Raw genomic sequence first — 12877 nt, forward strand, 5'->3', positions numbered from 1 at the left:
AAGACTGCTTTTGAAACCTGGCGACATCACCTGGAAGGAGCCCGTCACCAAGTACAGGTTAGAACTAACCACAAAAACTTGGAATTTCTCCAAACTGCCAGGAAGCTAAGCCAGCGACAAATCCGATGATCCTTCTTCTTTGCCAGATTCATCTTCCGCATTACCTGCATTTCTAAGTGGGACAACAAACAAGTCGACGCACTGTCTTGCAAACCTGAATACACCCAAAACCACGAACCTATGCTGCTTCGTACCATTCTGCCTCTAGCATCGATCGCAGCCGCCCACACTGCGGTAGATCTTCGCAAAAGAATTCGGGAAGCACAATACCAGGACCCCTTTGTCACCCAATGGCAACAAGATCTAGAACCTGATTCTCCATGGACCATCGCTGAGGACTTGCTCTGCTACCATGACCTGGTCTACGTTCCCGCAGGTCCACTCCGAGGTCTCATCCTCAACCAGTGTCATGATAATCCCGCCGCCAGCCATTTTGACCTCTTCAAAACCCTACGCCTCATTTCTTGTACCTTTTGGTGGCCCAGACTCCACCATGATGTCAGTACCTACATTAACTCATGTATCCGTTGTAACCAAGCCAAAGCCGCCACCGGACCCCCTCCGGGATTATTGCAACCTTTACCTACAAATGAAAGACCCCGGGGTACCATTTCTATGGACTTCCTCACCTGCTTACCTGTTTCCCAAGGGTTCCCTGCTATATTTGTAGTAGTGGACATGTTAACCAAGATGGCTCATTTCATCCCTTGTCAGCAAATTCCTACAGCCAAAATCACAGCTCACCTATTTATCCAAAACATTTTCTGCCTCCACAGATTACCTGACACCATCGTCTCTGACCGTAGTCCACAATTCACCGCCCAGTTTTGCAAGGAACTCATGACCTCTCTCCAAGTCAAGATTTCCCTGGAATCTACCCATCACCCCCAAACCGATGGGGGCACCGGAAAAGTTATTGGCATCCTGCAACAATACCTCCGTTGTTTTGTTCATGACAGACAAAATGATTGGTCCAAATATATCTGTGTAGCTGAGTTCGCCTTTAATAACTCTGAACATACCTCTACGCAGACCACACCGCTCTCTGCTACCTACAGGTTCCATCCCTGCTTGTTTCTGCTCACTCCTGCTGATTCGCTGTTTCCACGTGCTGGTGATTTTCTCAACGAATTACGTGCCGTTCACCAACTCGTCCAACGTTCCTTAACTCAAGGCTAAGAAGACTACAATCGCTTTGCCGACCATTCCCGCAGAGACACTCCCCCATTGACTGTTGGTGATCAAGTTTGGCTTTCTAACAAATATCTTTCTTCTGAACCTCATCTTTGGGCTTTCTAAGTGGCCATTGCTGTATATGTATTATTACTGTTCAATAATTGGGTCTATCAACAAAGATTTTTATTTATTTATTTATTTATTTGTTTGTTTTTTTACTTATTTATTTGATTTGTATGCCACCCCTCTCTGTAGACTCGAGGCGGCTCACAACAATAGTAAAAAACAATGTACAATACAAATCTAATATTTAAAAATATCTAAAAACCCATAATTTAAAAAACATACACACAACATACTATACATAAACTATATAGGCCTGGGGGAGAGGTTTACATGCCTTTTTAAAATAAAGTATTAGCATAAAAACTCCATCCCACCTCCAACTCTCTGATTAACTAGTAGCAGCAAGAGCGTGGACTGACTGACAATAGCTAGCTTTGAAAAAGAATACCTCATGTCAAATATGCTCAAGATATGCTCTATTGTTGGATATAATTTTGTTGCCTCATGTTTTCTGTTCAATTGTTCATTAAAAAAAAATCTTTGTAAGAGGAAGGGACATAACATAGGACAAAGTTCATCAAAAACAGATCCTAACTCTTATTTTGACAAAGAATCCTTTGTCAAGACGTTGGATCTATCCTTGACTACCAATCATTTTCTATCAGTGACATTTTACATTATAGAGAAAATGACCAGGATAACATTTTAGAATGAAGTTGTTTAAAATGAGGAATTGAGTATAGTTGACCTCAGAACTTCTAGTAAGTAGATGACAGTGACAGCCATCACATCCCAGAAAAGTGAGTCAAATGAAATTAATTCCTTCTGATTTATATCAGCTATGCATGATCTAATGGCATGTAACAAAAAATAAATAAACCAGATTAAACTGAATGAATAAATAAAAGATATACCTCCCAATATGTGTCATTAAGTTTATGTGTAACAGACTATTAATTATGCTAATGTACTGGGTTTTTAAAACTGCTATTTCTTGATTCTGTCTATATTTTTTTAAGTTCTTCATTTCATTGTTTCAGAATTATTTTAGAATATTTCTTAGTCCAACCTTCACTTTCTCATTCCTAAGACTGTAAATGAAAGGATTCAACATAGGAGTCACTATTGTGTTTAGCACAGTACCCATTTTGTTAAAATCAATCACATTTCCTTTGGTTGGGCGGACATAAATAAAGATAGAGCTCCCATAATATAGAGTTACCACAGTAATGTGAGATACACAGGTTGAGAAAGCCTTTTGACGACCTTGTGCTGAAGGTATTCTCAATACAGCAATAATAATATACATGTAAGATACAGTGGTTACAAAAAGTGATCCCAAGAGTAATATACAAGAAGTCCCAAAATCTATATTTTCAGCAAGCAATGTGTCACTACAGACCAGTTTGAGTAAAGGTGCACTATCACAGAAGAAGTGATTAACAATATTTGGGCCACAGAATGGTAATCCAGCTGTCACAATGCTGGGAATTAAAATAATCATGAAACCACCAACCCATGACCCCAATAAAAACTGGAAACAAGTTTTATTGCTCATAATCAAAGCATAGCGTAGTAACAAATTGCAAGATAACGATCTATGGACATGACAGCCAATATGAAAAATTCAGTCGATCCCATCAGAAAATAGAAGAATGATTGGGTAAGACAGCCCACAAAGGAGATTTTCTTTTTCCCTGTGATAATATTTATTAGCATTTTAGGCACTACAGTTGATGTGATCATGAGTTCAAGAAATGAGAGGTTAGCCAATAAAATATACATTGGCACCTGAAGGTGGAGATTGGCCAACACTAATATAATTAGTGTGACATTTCCTGCAATGATTAACACATATGCAAAGAAGAAAACAATGAAGATGAGAATCTCAACTGAACGAATGGTGTGAAATCCCAGGAGAATGAATTCAGATACAACAGTTTTATTGACCAAGTTCATACTTTGATTAATCTTATACTATTGATTAAAAAATAGTACAGTAAAGTAAGAGACAAAGAGAGGAAAAGAAGAAGTGATGGAGGAGACGGTAAATTGAACTATTAGTCAGATCCACAATTGACAAATCTGTAAAAATGAAGAATTAAGTAGATTATTAGATAATAGATACATCCAGCAACATTATTTATAGGATTCCACATCACATTAATTATGTACTGTTTCTAGTTTCAATCTTATAGACTCAAGCCATTGCTTGAGAAATTATCAGTTTTATTTTCAGGTAATAGTTCATAGTGTCTTATATGTTAAACAAAGCAAAGACTTGCCTGCAAATGTGTTTTTTAAAGAGCATGAAAGGGGCCATCTAAAGTTGTCCCAAGAGCCAGGTCAAAGTTTTCAGTAAGTCCAAGTGTCTAAGATTCAAGAGTGAAATGCATAAACAGGCATCACATCTGAGCTAGAAATTTTTTCAGCAATGAGAACAGAGGTGACCAAGTCCCTAAGATAGGATACAGTCAACTGTCACTCTTTGGAATATTTACTCTGTTGCTTGGCAAATAATTTAATACAATTTCTCTTTTGCTCTCCTTTCTACAGGCCTCTGACAAATTACACCACTGCATTACTATATATATAGTCTTCAAGGCTAAAACTTATACAATGTTTGTAATTCCTTCAGTTTTTTCCTGATTCTTGATGAATGTATCTTTTCTTTTATGTACACTGATAGCATATGCCCCAAAGACAAATTCCTTGTGTGTCCAATCACACTTGGCCAATAAAGAATTCTATTCTATTCTATTCTATTCTATTCTATTCTATTCTATCCTATTCATGATAAACAATAGAAAAGGAGCATATCTTGTCAAGTACCACAGATGCATAGAATTAATTGTAAAGTGCTTTAGCTCATAGCTCTGTGTTAATTTTATGTCTAGGGTTTTTTTTACATCTATATTTATTGAAACCTAAATAAGATAATTCATATAAAATTTTCATATAAAAAGATTGTTCCTATTTTAAACATACACACATTCATAAATGCCATAGATTTTTAGATATGGAAAATGAAATACAGAAGATAGATAGTTTCCTTTTGGACAGAAATTCATAAATGTTGGATAAACTATGTAAATGTTGGCTTATGGATCATAATTCTATAATTTAGAATTTACTGAAAATACTCACGTTTGTATTTAATGGGAGAACAATGAGCATGCTTCATTATTTGCTTTTGTTCAAAATTAAATTCCTATGCATTAAAACCAAATTCTAGGAAATGAGAAAGTTTATATGACTGACTTATATATTTATATGTATATCTGATAGAATATAATCTGATTGACATATTATGTATGCTATATTAATAGATATGAAATTATAAATGGCAAGTTAAGTTAATAAGTTGATTGACTGCTTTATCCAAATTATGATATTGAATGAAGAGATAATATTTGTACAATATATACATTACACAACACACTAAACTTGAACGCACATCACTTTCCACCTTATTTAATTCTGCCTGTGTAGACTAATCCTAACCCTATGAGCAGGGGTGGACTGCTGCCTGGATTGGGGGGTGGTATGCAGTGGGGTAACAAAAATGGAGCTCCACCCCAGAGCACTCAATTTGCACTGAAAGAAGTTGAAATAAAATGCAGGGCGTCCTGCATAATCCACACCCACAGTGTGGTAGTAAAAATTTTGGTAGCCCTTCACTGCCTATGAGGAACAAGAACCTGGGAACCCCTGCCAGAACACGGGTTGGTGCATGAAATCCTAAATGTTTCTAAACAACAGTTCAAACCGAAAATACTAAAATTACTTTTAGCTGTTTGTAAAGAAACATTAAGGTATAAGAAGATGAATTAAAATTGTAAAATGAATAGAGAATGATAGGTTGTAGCAGCACAGTGACAATTATTCATTCTTACCTTCAGCAAGAAAAAATAATGGAGTCAGCAATGAAAATCTGTTTTGTAATTTTGTTTCTTCAAAATCTTTAACACTCTAAATGAAATGACATATTAATGGATCTTAATTTTAAAGATATGGAACAAATGAAAACTCCCTTGATTCTCATTATCTTTAGGTTAAAGCTTTTTAGAGAAAATGCTTACTATTAATATGTATTGAATCTCCTTAGAAAAATAGTTACATTGTAAGTGCCGAGTGCCAAGTGCTGAGTGTAATTAAGGAACAATTTAATACTATTCTACAGTAACATGTGTAGGAATATTTATAAGTGATATAACTGCCCCTGGGAAATGGGCAGCATACAAATGAAATAAAATGAAATGAAATGAAATGAATTGAATTGAATTAAACAAACAAACAAACAAACAAACAAACATTTTTTTAAAAAAATATAAGATTATGCACTTACTTAAGGTATTGCTGGCAGCAAACCTATGATTATTGTTTCTTTCTTATAGGCCTCATATGCATTTGCCAAAAGTATCAAAATATCCTTTGAGCATTAATTAGGACACTGAATTTGACAAATGCACATGAGGCTGCCATGAATTTAAGAGACTAAAATATAGAAATATTGCTTGTATTATTATTTAAAGACTATACACTGCATAACATTATTTTTTTATTTTTTATTTTTTATCATTTTTATTTCTTTTACATTGTGCTTTTATGTCTTTGTAAACTGCTTCAATCACAATGTGTGACTGACTGACTGACTGATTGACTGAGTGAATAAGATAATTATTCCAGTATATATCAATGTTTTTAGAAGTCCAATACAACATGTATTCTGTGATGAATCAGAATGAACATTTTGACAACTTAATCCATTCATACAGTATAGTAATAATAATAATAATAATAATAATAATAATAATAATAATAATAATAATAATATAGTAGATTTGTATGCCGTCCCTCTCCGAAGACTCGGAGCGGTTCACAACAAAAAAATTACAGTGTACAAATCCAATGTTTAAAAAACAATTTAAAAAACTCCTTATAATAAAAAGCAATAATACAACCCAAGCAACCCATACGTAAACCATAACAGCTAAGGGGTATATTAATTTCCCCATGCCTGGTGACAGAGGTGGGTTTTCAGGAGCTTACAAAAGGCAAGAAGGGTGGGGGCAGTCCTAATCTCTGGGGGAGTTGATTCCAGAGGGCTGGGGCTGCCATAGAGAAGGCTCTTCCCCTGGGTCCCGCCAGACAGCATTGCTTAGTGGACGGGACCCAGAGAAGGCCAACTCTAATCGGTCACTGGGATTCGTGCAGCAGAAGGCAGTCCTGAAGGTATTCTAGTCTGATATCATGTAGGGCTTTATAGGTCATAACCAACACTTTGAATTGTGACTGGAAACTGATCAGCAGCTAGTGCAGGCCGTGGAGTGTTGACAAGACATGGGCATATCTAGGAAAGCCCATGATTGCTCTTGTGACAGCATTCTGCACAATCTGAAGTTTCTGAACACTTTTCAAAGGTAGCCCCATATAGAGAGTGTTGCAGTAATCGAACCTCGAGGTGATGAGGGCATGAGTGACTGTGAGCAGTGACTCTCTGTCCAAATAGGGCCGCAACTGGTGCACCAGGCAAACCTGGGCAAACGTCCTCCTCACCACAGCTGAAAGATGTTTCTCTAATGTTAGCTGTGATCAAGGATGCCCAAGTTGCAGACCCTCTCCGAGGGGGTCAGTAATTCCTCCCCTAAGGTAATGGGTGGACAGATGGAATTGTCCTTGGGAGGCAAAACCCACAGCCACTCCATCTTGTCAGGGTTGAGTTTGAGCCTGTTGATACCCATCCAGCCCCTAACACCCTCCAGGCACTGGCACATCACTTTCACTAATTCACTGACTGGACAAAGGGTGGCGATGTATAACTGTGTATCATCGGCATACTGATGATACCTCATCCCATGCCCTGGGATGATCTCACCCAGTGGTTTCATGTAGATATTGAATAGCAGGGGGGAGAGAACCAACCCCTGAGGCACCCCACAAGAGAGACCTAGAGGTCAACCTCTGCCCCCCCCACTAACACCAGCTGCAACCAACCGGAGAGGTAAGAGGAGAACCACTGGAGAACAGTGCCTCCCACTCCCAAACCCTCCAGCCGGCGCAGAAGGATACCATGGTCAATGGTATTGAAAGCCACTGAGAGGTCAAGAAGCACAAGGACAGAGGACAAGCCCCTGTCCCAGGCCACCAGAGATCATCCATCAGCGCGACCAAAGCAGTTTTCGTGCTGTAGATGGGCCTGAATATTGACTCTTGAGGGTATAGATAATTGGCTTCTTCCAAGGACTGCTGGAGCGACACCACCTTCTCGACAACCTTCCCCATAAAGGGAAGGTTGGAGACTGGACAATAGTTGTTAAGGACAGCTGGGTCCAGGGAAGGCTTTTTGAGGAGGGGGTGCATGAGTGCCTCCTGGGAAGCCCCCCACAAAGAAGCATTGACAATCTCCTGTACCCAGCTCCATGTTACCTCTCTGCTGGCTGAGAGCAACCAAGAGGGACACAGATCCAGTAAACAGGTGGAGGAACTCACAGCTCCAATGGCCTTGTCCACTTCATCAGGTATCATCAGGTCAAATTCCTCCCTGACAGATGGACAAGGATGGGCCCCAGTCACCTTGACTGACTCATTGTCAGCTGACACTGCAATCCAATCTGAGTCAAGGTCCGCCTGGATCTGAGTGACTTTATCAGTGAACAATGAGTTAAATTCCTTGGCACTACTCTGCAAGAGCTCCCCAATACCCCCCTTGATTAAGAAGGGAAAGGGTCACCCTGAACAGAGTGGCAGGGCAGGATTACGCTGATGAAATCAAGGCGGCATGATATGTCTAGGTGATGGCCACTTTTGCCCTAAATTGTATGAATGCAGTATAATTTCATTTCTAAGAAGTGGTGTTGTTGTTTTTTGTAGTGCAGTACATTGCATTCCATATATCATGGGATCCAGGGGTGGGTTCCTCCCAGTTTGGACCAGTTCACTCAAGCTATTAGCGACCCAGTGGTGATGACATTATAGCATTACCAAAACCAGGTGGGTTTGTGCCAGTCCATTGTCACCACCATCTTTTATCATTTGGGGGGGGGGGGAGTCGGCTTCTTTTTGTTTCTGTGCATGTGCAGAAGCTGAGATTTTTGCGCTGGGTATACATGAATGCCTGCAAGAAGTAAGTCTGCACTTCTCTCTGTTTCTGAGGCTATTTGCTGCTTTTGCACTTAAACATAGCACAGAGAAAGGGCCAGAAAAAGAGGCAAGAAAAGGGGGAGAAACAGCCACTTTTCTCTTTGCTAAGTTTAGTGCAATAGCAGCAAACACACAAGTATGGAGGCAGTGAGAGGAAAATGGGGAGATATGCTCCAGCTGGTGTATTATTTTTGTATCCTACCAGAGATATAAAGAACATAACCTAATTTGATTCCAGTTATTCTCTGGGTGTGGGGTTTTGGAAATGGGGTGGGCAATGGGAGAGAGGATAAAGAGAGATAGAGGAATGAGAGAGGCAGAAAATGAGAGGGGGGGAGATAATGAGAGACACACAGAGAGATCGTGCCTCCGAGCACTGATGTAGGAGAATCTCTTATGCTGCTTTTCTGGCTCATTGACTAGCACGACATCAAATCCTCTCCACTCAGGTGTAGAATCAGAACTTGTAGGATCCAGTTATTTCACTTTTCCTGGTAGCTTATTCCCCACCCTCCTGAAATTAAAGCAGCAGGTGTTTCCCTCTGATTACCAAAGTAAGAATTTGGTGTGGAAGTGAAGGAAGGCGTGGAAGTGAAGGGAGGGCGGGAGGGAGAGATATAAGAAAGAAAAATAGATAAGAAAGAAAAAGAAGGAAGGAAGAGGGGGATAGAGCAGGGGAGGAGGAAGGAAGCACCATAAACTTTGCCACTAGACATGGCTTTAGAAGACACTTTGAAACACCACAGCAATTTAGAGCTGGAAGACATATCGAAGGTATTCTGCAAAGCCACTCCTACAAGGTCACATGACAGTTAAACCACTCCCACCCAACCACATTTTGTGCACAAAACAGACCACACCCACAGAGTGATAGTAAAAAATTTGGGACCCATCCCTAGTTTGATATATGGCTTGTCTGCTGTATTCATGCAAAATACACTTTCAAGATCATTAGCATTTTCTTACCAACTGTGATAACCAACAGCTAAAACTGAGTCAGAACATCTGATGGCAGTTTTAATCTTTTTAAAATGTGGTAATGGATTAAATACATCTTTAGCTGTTGAAAAACTTAAAACAATGCTATGAATCGAGAGAAAATATAATAATACCATATTTTACAAATATTCATTTTCCTATAATGCACACAATATAATTTGTTATTAGTTTAGAGTGAGGATACCTAAACTTTTTATCATCACATGTGTTCCAAAATGAAAAAAATGAACAATGGAAACAATAGAATTAAACTTTGGAAAAGGTGGACTTATTAAAACAATTTAGAATTGTAATCTTTTAGAATTATTATATGGGAGGCATTATATTTAATTAATTCATTTTCTATTAACTTACCCTTTCTTAAAGACACCCCAGTTTTAAGAAACTGAACAATCATTTGTCTGAAATAGTACAGGGTTTTCTGCCTGAGCAGGGGGTTTAACTAGAAGACTTCCAAGGTCCCTCTAACATTCTATTCTATTCTATTCTATTCTATTCTATTCTATTCTATTCTATTCTATTTCTACTTTACTCTACTCTATTCTATTTCTACTCTACTCTACTTTACCCCATCCCATCCCATCCTATCCTATCCTATCCCAGTATATTTCATTTCAATGATTTTGCCTGAATGATTGCATGAATAATGATTATGTTTCATCTCTTTTATATTTTCTTCCAGTACTGTACCAATGTGATATTTATATTTATTTATTTTTGCTAATAATTGTTAATAATTGAATTCATTTTAATTTAGATATTATTATATAATTTGGAAATCATAATATGATTTATATTTTTCCCATTAAATCTGTCTTTAGTATGACTTATCCAATGTATTTATTCCAAAGGCTCTCTTTAATGATTCTTTGACTTCCTTATTTCTAAAACTATATATTATAGGGTTTAGCAGTGGATTGATAACAGAATAAAATGTAGAAATTAGCTTATCATGCTCTGCTGAGTAACTGGATTTTGGTTTCATATACATGAACATCCCTGTCCCATAATAGATTATCACCACTGTCAAATGAGAAGAGCATGTTGAAAAGGTTTTCCATCTGCCACTACTATTGTGGATCCTCATTATTGCACCAATAATATAACCATATGAAATCAGAATCAAGATTAATGGAAGCGTTAGTGTGCCTAGGCTCCCAACTAACATTAATAATTCATTTAAAGAGGTATCAGTGCAAATCATGTGCAATAAAACAGGAGCCTCACAGAAAACATGGTTAATGACATAGGGGGCACAAAGCGGGGGCAAAGAAAGATAGAGTGGGACAACAGAAACAAGAAAGCTAACAATCCAAGAAGCAGCTGAAATTGTAATGCAGGTTTGGGAATTCATTATTATGGTGTAACGCAGGGGGTGACAAAATTCTTAATAATGCGGTCAAAAGCCATCACAGCCAGGAGGATACATTCTTCTGCTCCCATGAAAAGAGAGATATATGTTTGTGCCATGCACATGTAATAGGTTATGATTTTCTTGGTCAATATCATATTGGCCAACATTTTGGGGACCACAGCAGTGGTATAGCAAAGATTAAGAAATGCCAGATTTTGAAGGAAAAAGTACATGGGAGTCTGCAAGTGTGGATCTGTAGCAGCCAGGATAATGATACCAATATTGCCAAGCAGGATGAAGAAATAGATGAAAAGGAAGATAGCGAAAAGTACTGGCTCCAATGTGGGATGTTCCGAAAACCCCAAAAGAACAAATTCCCAGACTTCAGTTTGATTCATTTGGTTCATTGTATTCCATTGAATTCAGTTATTGAGGAAACTTGAAAAATAACAAGAAAAATAGTCAGCATGAAAAATAAAGAATTTGGAATGACTGAGGACAGAATGGTGGAAAGCAGGGGAGCTACCATAATCGATCCTAAACTTACTGGAAATATTTTCTTCAGTGCATGATTATACAAATTGTGTGTGCCTTTGAATTCTATAGATTCATTCCATATCCTGATTGTTTGCATTCTAATTTACAGTAGCGGCACTGATTTCTATGCTTGAAAGCATAGCACAGAAACAGAGAAACAGCAAAAGGGAGAAAGAGACAAAAAAATTGTGGAGAAGGAAGGAAGCTGGACTTTCATTTCACTACATCGTTAATTCATAACTGACACATTCAATGAATTTCAGTAAGGGCTAAAGACTTTATCTAGATCCAAAACCGCAATTTTATTTAATCACAAAGATAAAACTAGAGGCTGTGTTATTTTAATGTATTTACTTACCTACAAGTTGATATTGCATTGTATTTTCATTTTTTCCTTGCCATGTTTACATGGAAATAAGTCTAGCTATATTTAGGCTTTCCCCTCAAGAAACTGTATGTAAGATTACGGTTTTCTTTCTTTGTGACAATAAAACTATTTTTCTAAATTTGTTCATGATCAGCAATAAAAAAGACCCTCTACAATTAAAAGAAAAAAACTATATGAACAATAAAATTGCAATATTGGTAGTTAAAACAGCATCAATTTAGGCATTTTTCATTTTTCTCACTTCCCTGTACAAATTGCAACTGTCCTCTTGTTTAATATTACTAAATCATTAGAAAAAATAGAAACATAGAAGATTAATGGCAGAAAAAGATCTCATGGTCCATCTTGTCTGCCCTTATACTATTTCCTGTATTTTATCTTAGGATGGATATATGTTTATCTCAGGCATGTTTAAATTCAGTTACTGTGGATTTACCAACCATGTCTGCTGGAAGTTTGTTCCAAGCATCTACTACTCTTTCAGTAAAATAATATTTTCTCACGTTGCTTCTGATCTTTCCCCCAACTAACCTCAGATTGTGTGCCCTTGTTCTTGTGTTCACTTTCCTATTAAAAACACTTCCCTCCTGAACCTTATTTAACCCTTTAACATATTTCAATGTTTTGATCATGTCCCCCTTTCCCTTCTGTCCTCTAGACTATACCTATTGAGTTCATTAAGTCTTTACTGGTAAATTTTATGCTTAAGATCTTCCACCATTTTTGTAGCCCGTCTTTGCCCTTGTTCAATTTTATCAGTACCTTTTTGTAGATGAGGTCTCCAGAACTAAACACAGTATTCCAAATATGGTCTCACCAGCGCTCTATACAGCAGGATCACAATCTCCCTCTACTTTGTTTCCTATTCATAGATCATACCTTTGATAAAACTAGAATAAGATATTAATATTCCTTTATTTTTTTCTTCATTTACTCCTTTTATATACTTTTAGAACTATAGATTTATATTAATTCTACATATAGTTTTATATACTTTTATTGAAAAAAATTGCTCATATGCATTTGTCTCTGAGTGTTAAAGTCTTAAAAATGGCATGACATAAATCTAAAGCATTTTTCCGAAACTTCAACTTATGATGAAACATTAGTCCAACTTATATATACTGCTGAAAAAAATAAAGGGAACACTCAAA

General features: G+C 37.5%; 2 pseudogenes; both read right to left on the reverse strand.

Annotated features, from left to right (window-relative positions):
- Positions 1 to 2344: 2344 nt before the first annotated feature.
- Positions 2345 to 3261, reverse strand: LOC139155373 (olfactory receptor 6E1-like; annotated as a pseudogene).
- A 7000-nt stretch (positions 3262 to 10261) lies between these two features.
- LOC139155419 (olfactory receptor 2G3-like) lies at positions 10262 to 11205 on the reverse strand (annotated as a pseudogene).
- Positions 11206 to 12877: the final 1672 nt, after the last annotated feature.

This window comes from Erythrolamprus reginae, unplaced genomic scaffold (assembly GCF_031021105.1).
Source record: "Erythrolamprus reginae isolate rEryReg1 unplaced genomic scaffold, rEryReg1.hap1 H_18, whole genome shotgun sequence".
NCBI lineage: Eukaryota > Metazoa > Chordata > Lepidosauria > Squamata > Dipsadidae > Erythrolamprus > Erythrolamprus reginae.